This window comes from Cydia amplana, chromosome 11 (assembly GCF_948474715.1).
Source record: "Cydia amplana chromosome 11, ilCydAmpl1.1, whole genome shotgun sequence".
Taxonomy (NCBI): Eukaryota; Metazoa; Arthropoda; class Insecta; order Lepidoptera; family Tortricidae; genus Cydia; species Cydia amplana.
In genome coordinates this window covers 14,994,024-15,006,176 of record NC_086079.1, presented here as the reverse complement: position 1 = coordinate 15,006,176, position 12,153 = coordinate 14,994,024, and the positions used below count along the sequence as shown (strand labels likewise).

Here is a 12,153-nt window from a genome sequence, read left to right as displayed (position 1 = left end):
CTAGCGCCTTAAAAAACAAAAATATCAAAAAAAGCAAAACGGTCCGACACAGATATTGACAATATTAATCTGTGTTAAAAAAATCATTGCTCTAGCTTCAAAACCCACGGAGGAAACAGTCGAGTACGTTTGTATGGAGAAATGACCACTCCTGTTGGCTCTTAATGTGTCAAAGTACTAAATCGACGTACCGCGGTATTCGGAAAACAAGATCCGTTCTAAACTAGAGAACGATACGATATGTACTAGATACGTTGTAGTTTACATTTCAACTAGTTCTCTTTTGCAGCTCAATTCAGGCAAAAATGTTACATTTACGTTAAAATATCGTAATAATATTTATCTTGTGGAAATCGGTCAAGAGTATCTTCAGAATCGCGGAAATGTCAAATTTGACAGGCTAGATCTTACAATTATCGTTATCGTATCTTGGTGATGTCTAATAGATGTTTAGTTCAAAATCCGAATCGGGCCCCTACTGTGAAATTGCCTTGCAGCGAGTTACGTTCGCCCGAACAATTCGCATCCTTTCCCAGATTGCAGCCATTCAGTTAACACAGTCGTCAACCCCACGCTGTCCAATTCGAACAATGCTTATAAGATGTCACAGCGAAACGATACCGATCTGTCCGTCTCAAAAGTGACGTTTTTGCTTGAAGAAATGTAATTTTTGACACTGACAGATCGGTATCGCATCGCAGTGACATCTTATAAACATTGTTCGAATCGGGGCGCTAGTCTCGACTCGACATTGTTCGCATCTGGTCCCGAGTGCAATTTTAAGGGAGTTCTGTTCTACAACGTTCACTCACACATAGATGTCACGCTTTGGAAAAAAATACACATAAGTACAGTTGTTACAGATAAATTGAAGCAGCCAAGGTGTTCAAAAATATCTGAACAAAGCCTCCATTGTAACTATTATCAAGACGGTAAAGTGCGTGTTCAGATATTTTTGAGCACCTTGGCTGCGTTGATATCTATGATGCCTACTCTACAAAGAGTGATAATCTTTGGTACAAATTCGCTGCACGTTGGCCCCAATTTCTGTGACCCGGTGTTACTAATTGCCGCTCTAACAATAAAAAAATGAAAGGAGTCTGCATACAAAAGCGTGATTTTGGCGTTTTCTTTCTGTCTATGGACTGTAGATAGGTATTATGAATCGTAATTGTTGGGCTGAGGGTTTGAATTTTCACAAATTGTTTATTTGTGTCCGGGATAACAAAAAGCAATAAAAGAAAAAATATATTGATATAAAAGTTTATTTAAGGCCGTGGCTTTTGGTTTTGAATTAGGTAATGGTACGAGGAAATGTCAATTTTAGATGATCCGACTCGAGATTCGACACGAGATTACTTTGGACAAAGGGAAATAAAACAACAAGACAAAGTTGATTGATAAAACGATCAAAATAATCTTACCAAAATAATCTTTTTTGAGCACCGGCTATCAGCTATTTCCAAAGAATTAATAAATTTATTTACTCCTTTATTTAATCCTAACTTTCTTATTACACTGAATAGGGTAAAGGCACCAGTAGTCAGCCTTATAACGACTTTTTTAAGTTTGAACGTTCGGCATTTCTACAGGATTAGTCGGATAATTAAACAAATGACATGGTTAGATCAATTGTTTATCATAGTTTTAAAACAAAATATTAAAAAAATAACAATCCTCTTTATAATATCTCTAATTAAGTTTAAACAAAAAGTGGCACTTTTCTCCAGTAGTCAGCCTCCAAAATCCAGTAAGCAGCCTCTGTGTACCCAGTACTCAGCCTATATAAACTATTCATAATAATTAGTTCAAAATCAATAATTTTTATATCAAAATAAACGATATTATAATATTTATTTTTTCTTTATAATTTTTGTTATCGTTATTGTAGTTAGTTGTAGTTTTTAATTTTTGTTTATAATTTTTTGCATATATCAAAATCAGCGATGTTATAATTTATAATGTCTATTTTTTATTTATAATTTTAGTTATTGTTATTGTAGTTAGTTGTAGTTTTTAATTTTAGTTTATATTTTTTTGCATATAAGTATTACTTAATAAAAAAAAATCTTATAGGTACATACAATTCTTATGACACGAAATTTGTTGGCCATAGGTATTTAATTAACTAACACTATTCTTGCAAACTAAGTATCGCAATATTTATTTTCTAATAATTAATCCGTCAAAAATTAACGAGGTATCAGGTAATATATAATTATATTCCTAGTAGGTATTCGGTAAAAAATAATTAATTGAGTCTATGCAGATCTAATTATCATTAATATACCGACCAGGAAAAAGCAAAATGATAGTTATGTATAGTTAACGTCAAAAACATGTATACACTTTTGAACCTTATTTCAATGAGATAGGGTTTAAAAACGAGGGCATATTTTTGGCGGCGACGTACCAAGCCAGGTCAATGGCTGAGTACTGGATCCGCGAAACCCAGTGCTCAGCTGCATTAAAACGTTATTTCAAATGCGGCTGACTACTGGGTTTTACTTTAAATTGACTAGGACATGCCTAACTAAATTTGAAAATGTAAATTTAACGGTCCTAACGGTCGCATTGGCTCGAAAATAATAAAATAAACGAATAACCCAAAGGTCAGCCGTGGGGGATTCTTTGGAAAAAAGTGTTATCCAGTGGCCAGCCCCCTCAAAAGTGAAATATTAATATTTTCATTCAAATATAATGCAATTTATAGATAAACTAATAAGTAAACCAATCATTAACAAAAACAATTACTTTTAACATTAAAACATACTTTTTGTTGCCTGTTAAGAGAACACCACTTGCAGTAAAAAATATGGCGGACATGACACTATTGCACTCGTCGAAAAACAGCACCTGTATGAACGAGTATATTTCTTCCCCCCGTTCCCTCACCGCACCTGTCGTGTGACGTATTAACCAATAAGGAATCAAAGCTCCTATTTGAGTACTCGCGATTTGTTTAAACGAATATACCAGATATTTTTAACCAATAAACGACTCAAAAGGCTGACCACTGGTACCCGGCTGGCCACTGGTGCTGTTACCCTAAATGAAGTTGTTACTAGGTAGGTATATTGCTACGTTGAGACATAATATCGTACGGATTCAGTTAAAATCATTGTTCTTAAAAGTGAAGAACGCTAGGTCTAACCGAAGTACCCGTTTGTAAACTCCGAAAATAATACAAATGTTATAGGTACCTAATACCTATGGATTAGGGAACGAGCGCCGTACGGTACTCGACGGACAGTCGACGTCAAAGATATATGTTTACACTTTTGCACCTTACTCCTATGTAATAAGGCTAAAAATGTAAATATATCTTTCACGTCGACTGTACCGTCGTTCATCTTTTATACATGAGCAAAAGACTGTCTGATGTAGAAATCTCAAATTTAGATCATTTATTTTAGCCACAAAACAGTGCAATTTTAATCAAAATGTAGCGTTTGAGGGATTTCGGTAATCTGCTGTCTGTTTTGGCAGTGTTGTGGAGATGAATTTGATTAATCAAGCTTAAATGAGTTTAAGTAGCTATTCTACTGTTCGTACTGGAAGCTTTAATATTGGGAGATATACACTGGTATATTCTCCAACTTGTATGAAAATAAAGTACGTATGCAATCAAGTCTAGAGTAGGTTTTAAGGTTTTATTCCATTACAGATCTCTGATTGTAGGTACTTTTAACAGATTTAGCTCTTTTACTGCTAAGCTACAGTCGTAGCCAATAGTTATTGGTTTCCCGACGTGTAGCGAAATGATTCGTAGAGGCAAAGCGACTGTTTTCTGAATGTATTAAACACACTGAAGACCCGATTCGAAATTTAAGATGTCAAATATTACGTCTAGATACGATATGGATAAGATTTGTCAAAAGTGACGTGACGTAATATTTGACGTATCTTAAAGTTTGAATCGGGCCGTAACAGGCCAATTCGAACGTAAACTGATTTATTTATCGTGCATTTCGCTCGTACTTCTCCGTAGTATGGATTGGCGCGGGCGAGACGTATGATAACTAAAAAACATGATTCAAATATCATTCTGATGTCAGTGTTCGAATTGGTCTGTAACTCAAGTTCATGTAAATCAGTTTTCAGATAGTATTATCCAACGCTGTCGTCTATACTTTGCAAAATAACAGAATGCTTATGAATGAACAGTATAATATAGCTCTTAAGAGTTTTTCGCCAATGAATTAGACCATCTCGTCCAAAAAGGAGATTAATGTCTTCTCTCTGTGGATATGGCAGGCTCTTATACATAGAATGGGAGACAAATGAACAAAACGAACGCAACGGCGACCAGTCTGGCGTAGTGGGTAGTGACCCTGCCTGTGATGGTTCTGGGTTCGAATCCCGGTAAAGGGTCTGTTTGTATGATGAACACAAATATTTGTTCCCGAGTCATGGGTGTTTCCTATGTATATAAGTATGTATTTATCTGTATAAGTATGTATATGTATCGTCGCCTAGCACCCGTAGTACCTACAAGCTTTGCTTAGTTTGGGCATAGTATAATAAAGAGTAGGTACTACAGTATGGACACTCCCTGCCTCCCGTTGAAAGTGCCGCCCACCCGCTCGGTTACCTCACAGTTACCCTACAATATCTTATATCACTCACACAAGCATGGTACGCGTTCACATACACGAGCTTAGGCTGTGTGTGTAGGAACGCGTTTGTTTCATACATCTGATCGCCAGTGTCCGAGGTGTGGTTTGGGGCTAGGTTGATCTGTGTAAAATGTCCCCTAATTTATTATTTACGGTTAAAAAATGAGCGTTGTACGCCGTCGAAAATCTTGGTTAATGCAGAGGGTATATGAGGCACAATAAAAGTATAATGCGAGGGGAAATTTCCGTACTGATAAAAACAAACATGAAAAACGGGCAGTAATTAATTCAATGGGGATACCAGTGGAGCTAAATTAATTATTTTTTACGGAGCAGGCGGTATATGCATTTGGGGGTGAGAGGCTGTGTGTTTTTTGTTTGTTCATACAATAGAATATTCCCATTTATCTAAAAGACAGAGGGCTTGCCGTGAAAAACGAAAATTTAAATTTCGTGAAAATAAAGTTATTTTTATTTTTGTTAGGGTCTCAGCTTTGCCGATTTTGTAGCGATTTTTGAAGTGAAAACTCCTTTAGCGGCGCTGTGCACTTTTTGGAATGGGGAAAAAATGTTAAACTCGCGAGAGCGTAAGACGTAAGACGGACACGTGACGTGATCGAATAACTGTTCTTTATTGATTTAAATGCCATCTAGTGAGTTTCCCTCTAACTGGTACTTATATAACTCGAGTACTAACAGTGATGTGATTAGGGGTTTCAAGTAATGCGACGAAATAACGCTAGATGGCGTTAACCTCAATTATACATAGTGCTGCAGACATTTTGCACTAGTCGTTGAGTTTTCAATTCTGACGGCACTCCCGGAGTGCAACCCGTTGTTTGTTTTTATATCCAAAATGTTATCTTTAGCTACAGTTTTGCATGTTGCGGAAAGATTCCATAAGGTTGGAAATTTTCACAGGAAACAACGCAACCCCATTTTGGAAACGTAAAATTTCGATTCCCATATATTTTAATGTGGAATTTTGGTATCCAAAAGTTACCAAAATTACGCAATTTTGGTAACTTTTGGATGGCACAACGGTATCTTTAGCGTTGTTAACCAGCCAATTTCATCAAATACCTATAATGTTGAAAGTAATCAGGCGCTATTGTACGGTGTCTAAGACTGGCATCATAACCATATTAAGGCTCCGTCACACCTGCCTACTTAAAGTGCGGAGCGGTGGGTGTCGCAGCATCAGTGGATACTTATTTTGTTACATAGTAAAAAGAGTAGTCTCTCTACATGAAACAAACGTGTGAGTGCGGCACGTGCTCCAAATTTATCCAAGTATTTTAAATGCACTGTCAATATCTAACATTAAAAAACTGGTTCGATTGGAACAATTAGATTAGAATTTAAAGGTACAATACATATAAATAAATACGTATCCGGGTTATTTAAATCTTTTGAGACTTACCTATTCTCTACATCGGGTCTCCAAACTTTCTTACCTACATAATATACGTAACACTAAAATTATTTTCATAGTATGTCGTGTACACCTTGTAACTAAGGCATTAAAAGTGCCTAAGGCTGGATTCGAACCAAATCAAAATATTTAATGTAATCATTTGATTTATACCGTATCTGTACAGTCGCCATCACTCTAGCGCCTTGACAATAGAGGCGTGTTCAAATATTTGTGAGCACCTTGGCCGCTCCTATATATCGGATGGCCACTTTACTATAGTTTGAACCAATAACCCCCTTTTAAAAGGTGCATCAGGCGGCCTAGCCAAAGGTGACGATCGCTTGCGCTTCGCCATCGAACCGCTTTGTGTCTCTCTATTACTCTTCCATATTAGTGCGACAGGGACAGTTGCGTTTAGCTACGTAGCGTTAGCGATTGGCATGTTGTCTACGGGGCCAATTGCACTACTTATATTCTTTGACGCTGTGTCATCAGAGTATAAGTAATTTGTATTTACAGCGCAGCGGCTGTCTCTGAGCCAACCTCGCCAACATCGTTCAACGTTCGCCAACAAGCCAACATCGTTCAGTTTATAAATAGATTGAATGCTCACGTTGATCATACACATCTAAAATTAGAACAATTATATTAGAGGATGAAGCTAGACACCTCATTAATTGATAATCATATATGTTTCGATATTTATTGTCTCCTCAAAATAACCAAGTAAATTATCTGCTTTTATGACGTCGCTGCCTCTTTTCGAAGCTTTTTATTATTATTGTTTGTTAGCTTTGAAAGGTTATAAATATACTACAAGAATAAAAATTACCAGTCGCCGATGTCCAAATTAGCTGAAATTTAATACAATATCTGGGAGACTGAGCTTTGCTCTAAAAACATATAAAAACTCAAAAAAGCGCGTTTTCCCAGAGATTTATTTATTTAATTGCAAAGGGAAACAAACAGCATATAATTACACATACAGTTTAACAAATTAAGTTAATACAACAGCCAGAACAGTTTCCACTTATAGATAACACAATTATTGCTCTGAGCCCGTACGATGAGTCACTGAGAGTGTCAAAACTGACATAAACGCCATCGAGAACGTAATTTACTTTCTATACATCTCGTTCGCACTAATATGCGAGTACGAGCGAGATGTATAGAAAGTAAATTACGTTCTCGATGGCGTTTATGTCAGTGTCAAACTGATGGTAGCCGTACTGAGAGAAACAACATGCACGTATGTAAATTAACTAGGCAATTACAAACTAAACCGAAGATTATACTGATTATACAATCGATGACAAGATTATGCAGAACTTAATTAATTTTGAACAAATCAATATGATGAAAACATTCAGGAAAGAGAAAGAAGAAGCATTTTAGACAGATTAACTACATTAAAAGTTAGTGCTCATTGTTTATAAAATAATAATTGTTTTTGACTGTCTCAAGAAAGGTACATTTAGCAATATTAAAAAGCTTATTGTACTGTTTTAATAAAAACTTAGACAAGCATAAAAACCCATTCATTTTATAATTTCGACCAAAATTCTTTACTTACTTGAATTGGGCTACATTTTATGAAGGTAAGTATTTAGTGAGTGAGGTGGTCTTCTATCAAAATTTGTAAACATAGGTTGAATATATACAGATCCTAAACAATGATTTATGTTTCACTGAAATGAAGAAATTCTATCGATGTGTAGTAAGGCTGATATTGAGCAATCAATATATAATTCTGTAGTAACACAGTACCGTCTGCTGCCCAGCCATGCAACACACCAGTGGTCACGAATATTGCCAATTTCCGACACTATTGTCCTTCCAAATATGTTTACCTGCCCAGTGTCCACTATCGCTCGATTTAGATGGAGATTAAAGCTCCGGGATGTTGGAGTAGGTGGACGTAACGTGGGTACTTCGTGGTCTTATATCATCGATCGGATACCGGTATTTTTTGTCTGGGAACGAAAACGGTATTTTTAGGGTTCCGTAGCCAAATGGCAAAAAACGGAACCCTTATGGATTCGTCATGTCTGTCTGTCTGTCCGTCCGTATCTCACAGCCACTTTTTTTCGTTCTTTGCTTATTACTTCATTTCTAATTAGGCAATCTAATAATACGAAGTCGTAACCTAAAAACACAACTGCGTCCAACATTTCGAGTATAAAATAATTAGAAAAAAATGGTTATTTCAAAGTTTTTGCAAAAAACCGGTTCCAATCCCTGTCTTCTATATATATATATATATATATATATAAATGCAAGTGTCCTGACTGACTGACTGACTGACTGACTGACTGATTCATCAACGCAGAGCCGAAACTACAAAAGCTAGAAAGTTGAAATTTGCACACTAGATTGCATTTGTAAAGTGTACAAGAGATAAGAAGCGATTTTGAAAAATTCAACCCCTAAGGGGGTTAAAAAGGGGATGAAAGGTTGTATGGGGTTCAAGTTTTAGTTTAAGCTAGGAATTTGAAACTTTGTGAAAATGTATTATATTAAAAAACAAGAAAACTAATTTCAGCGTTTTCGAAAATTCATCCCACAAGGTGGTGAAAAAGGGGTTGAAAGTTTGTATGGAGATCAAATATTTTTGTGAGTGTGGGACGTGAAACTTTGTATATGGGTATGTTATTATAAGACAGTAAAAGTAATTTCAGCGTTTTTGAAAATTCATCCCCTAACAGGGTTAAAAAGGGGTTGAAAGTTTGAATCCATTACAAATGCTTTGAAACTTAGAAAGGTATAATAGCCGATTACAAAAAACAGTAATTGCGACGTTTTAGGAAATTCAACCCCTAAGGGGGTAAAAAAGGGAATGAAACTTTGTCTTGGGGTGCAAATTTTATTTTAAGCTAGGACCTTGAAACTTTGCAAAAAGGTATTAAATTAAAAAACGAGAAAACTAATTTCAGCGTTTTTAAAAATTCATCCTCCGAGGTGGTGAAAAAGGGGTTGAAAATTTGTACGGAGATCAAATATTATTAAGAGTGCGGGACTTCAATCTTTGTATAAAGCCATATTAATAGATCTCAAGAAAAGTAATTTCAGCGTTTTTAAAAATTCATCCCTTAAAAGGGTTAAAAAGGGGATGAAAGGTTGTATGGGGTTCAAGATTTATTTTAAGCTAGGAATTTGAAACTTTGTGAAAATGTATTAAATTAAAAAATAAGGAAACTAAATTCAGCGTTTTCGAAAATTCATCCCCCAAGGTGGTGAAAAAAGGGTTGAAAGTTTGTATGGAGATTAAATATTTTTGTGAGTGTGGGACTTGAAACTTTGTATATGGGTATATTATTATAAGACAAGAAAAGTAATTTTAGCGTTTTTAAAAATTCATCCTCTAACAGGGTTAAAAAGGGGTTGAAAGTTTGAATCCATTACAAACGCTTTGAAACTTTTTAGAAAGGCATAATAGCCGATTGCAAAAAAAAGGAATTGCGACGTTTTAGGAAATTCAACTCCTAAGGGGGTAAAAAAGGGGATGAGACTTTGTCTTGGGGTGCAAATTTTATTTTAAGCTAGGACCTTGAAACTTCGCAAAAAGGTATGAAATTAAAAAACAACAAAACTTATTTCAGTGTTTTTAAAAATTCATCCCCCGAGGTGGTGAAAAAGGGGTTGAAAGTTTGTACGGAGATCAAATATTTTTTAGAGTGCGGGACTTCAATCTTTGTATAAAGCCATATTATTAGATCTCAAGAAAAGTAATTTCAGCGTTTCCAAAAATTCATCCCTTAAAAGGGTTAAAAGGGGGTTGAAAGATTGTATGGGGTTCAAGTTTTAGTTTAAGCTAGGAATTTTAAACTTTGTGAAAATGTATTATATTAAAAAACAAGAAAACTAATTTCAGCGTTTTCGAAAATTCATCCCCCAAGGTGGTGAAAAAGGGGTTGAAAGTTTGTATGGAGATCAAATATTTTTGTGAGTGTGGGACTTGAAACTTTGTACATGGGTATATTATTATAAGACAGGAAAAGTAATTTCAGCGTTTTTGAAAATTCATCCCCTAACAGGGTTAAAAAGGGGTTGAAAGTTTGTACGGAGATCAAATATTTTTTAGAGTGCGGGACTTGAATCTTTGTATAAAGCCATATTATTAGATCTCAAGAAAAGTTATTTCAGCGTTTACAACAATTCATCCCTTATAAGGGTTAAAAAGGGGTTGAAAGATTGTATAGGGTTTAAATTTTTTTAAGCTACGAATTTATAACTTCGTAAAAAGTTATTTCATTAAAAGAGAAGTTTTTAAAAATTCATCCCCTGTAAGGATCCAAAAGGGGTTGAAAGTCTGTATAGGGTTCAATTTTATTTAAAGCTAGGAACTTGAAACTTCGTAAAAAGGTATTTTATTAAAAAACAAAAAACCCTATTCAGCGATTTTAAAAATTCATCCCCCGAGGAGGTGAAAAAGGGGTTGAAAGTTTGTATGGAGATCAAATATTTTTGAGAGTGCGGGACTTAAATCTTTGTATAAAGCCATATTATTAGAACACAAGAAAACTAATTTCAGCGTTTTTAAAAATTCATCCCATAACAGGGTTAAAAAGGGGTAGAAAGATTGTATAGGTTATAATTTTATTTAAAGCTAGGAACTTGAAGCTTTGTAAAAAGGTAAAGGTAAAGAAAACTAATTTCAGAGTCTTTGATAATTCATTCCCCAAGGTGGTGAAGGGGGTCAAAAATTTGTATGGAACCCAAATATTTATTTGAGTGCGGGACTTGAATCGTTGTATAAAGGCATATTATTACAATACAAGAAAAGTAATTTCAGCGTTTTTAAAAATTCATCCCCTAAAAGTTTAAACAGGGGTTGAGAGTTGGTAGAGGGTTCAAATTTTATTTAAAGCTAGGAACTTCAAACTTCGTAAATAGGTAGTTAGGTAGTAGGTTTTATTAAATAGTGGACTTGAAAATCTTCTGCGGGTTGAGAGAGATTATATCGAGAACAATAAAATTCAGTTAGGGGCTTGAAACTTCGTAGCCAGGTTGTGAAAGACAAATCTCATGCGTTGTATAATAATTAACAAATGATTAACCGTCCCTACTGCTATCTTTTGCTGCATAATGTTCTAAAGCTAAACTAATGTAGAATGTATAACCACCAATATACAAATCCACGCGTACGAAGTCGCGGGCAACAGCTAGTATATAATATAAGTACAACTCAATGATGAGATAACACTATTGGCTCGTTTCTTGCGGATAAGTTCGGGTTTACGAAATTATCCAACTATCCACCAGTGGAAACCCAAAACCCCGCAATAAACTAACCTTGTTTGACACCGTACCGTATCTTACAGGGTGATCTACTTATCGTCCCAGCGCTGAATTGCTTTAGATAAACCAGCCCTAATAGGAAAGGGACAGTCGATTCTCCATATAAACGTAGTTCTCATTTGCCTCCCTGGATATCGACATTATGGAAAATATGCTTACAGAATTGTATGTAGGTATTTTAGTTATAGCTATGCCCGACCGTTAGATTTTTTCATTATTTTAAATATTATAAAAGTTAGGAGCGAAAAACAGGTTTCGTACAAAATTTTAAATGCTCCTAACTCTTAGAATAAAAAAATCAAACGGTCGGGCTATCTATGATTAAAATAATTCAAATTGTGTAAAAATATTTTCAATAATTTTAATATAAAGCAGGAAAATGAGGACTACGTGTGTACGGAAAGGCGGTTTCGGGGCGGTCGTCCCCTTTCGTCCTAATTCGAGATCAAAGCGCCGATAGCGGTTCGTCTTAATTGTGTCTAGTCGGAAGGGTTAACGAGGGGAGTTTAGGGGAGTTTCCAAGTTCCCGTTTGGCTACGTATCTTGATCGGAAAATGTAGATAGATTTAGGGCCAGTTGCACCAACCACCTTTGACAGACTGATCAACGTCACCCGGCGCGCCGTGACGGTTTACTATGAATCTTTCCATACAATAAAATTTAGCGAACTCTTTAACGATGACTGATACAGTGTGGTGCAACCGACCCTTACTCGTAGTGCATAATTGTTTTCCATCGTATATTCTTGAAAACGGTGGTATATTTGTCATGCTACTTCATTCAACTTCAGTACTTTTTATGTCGACTGACTGAAATAGC

General features: G+C 35.6%; 1 protein-coding gene across 1 annotated transcript in view; it reads left to right on the top strand.

Annotated features, from left to right (window-relative positions):
• LOC134652123 (adenylate cyclase type 2-like) overlaps window positions 1–12,153 on the top strand; it is a 215,422-nt gene that overhangs the window by 183,289 nt on the left and 19,980 nt on the right. The gene's annotated exons all lie outside the window — the stretch shown is intronic.